Raw genomic sequence first — 969 nt, forward strand, 5'->3', positions numbered from 1 at the left:
CCTACACCAGCAAACACACACACACACACACACACACACACACACACACACACACGATGATACAGTGTTTTGCATGAATTCATCTCTAAGTCTAAGTAACACCTAAAATGACTGTTCTATTAAATGGCTATTAGGTACCAAACACCTTCTCAGAGTAGTTTATCTGATCCTCACAAATGTTCTTTAATCTTAGTTGGTTTCATGCTAGGTCTGAATAACTGAATGACCTGAATAACTACAACTAAACTAAACTACTGAAGCACAAGAAAGTAGCAACAACAAAAATAATAGCCTTCCAATTATGTGGTCTGCCAACTATTATTTAGATGTGAATGAGTAAAAATCCTGAAAAAAAATAGTATTTTTAAAAATCAGTTTGTTTCCAAAATGTTGGTTCACAGCCAAGTTGTAAGCAACCCACCATGTATACATATTAAGCTATGGACTCATATCTGTCATTTCAAAGGAAAGTGACAAGTTTGTGATTAAATAATTTAAATCTAAATATTCACATATTTTTTTTAAGATTTATTTATTTATTATGTATACAGCATGTATGACTGTGGGCCAGAAGAGGGCACCAGATCTCATTACAGATGGTTGTGAGCCACCATGTGGTCACTGGGAATTGAACTCAGGTCCTCTGGAAGAGCAGTCAGTGCTCTTAACCTCTGAGCCATCTCTCCAGCCCCTTCACATATTATTTGAGGGGATTCATTCATTAAGAAAAATTGCATTCCACTTGGTGTTTACTTTCTCTGAAACAGGTTTCTTGCTAGAGCATTGCCTTTGGTCTGCTAGAAGATGAAAGAGCTTGGGTGTCCTCTAAGCCATGGGTCTGAATCCTATCTTACTCACTGTTGAATCTTAACATCAACTTGCTGATTTGAAAGGCAAGACACCAACCTTCAAAGTGCTTTCCCTTTAACCCTCGTCTGAACTAGAACTTGTCCTGAGTTCTGAATTCTG

Source organism: Peromyscus eremicus, chromosome 2, assembly GCF_949786415.1.
Source record: "Peromyscus eremicus chromosome 2, PerEre_H2_v1, whole genome shotgun sequence".
NCBI lineage: Eukaryota > Metazoa > Chordata > Mammalia > Rodentia > Cricetidae > Peromyscus > Peromyscus eremicus.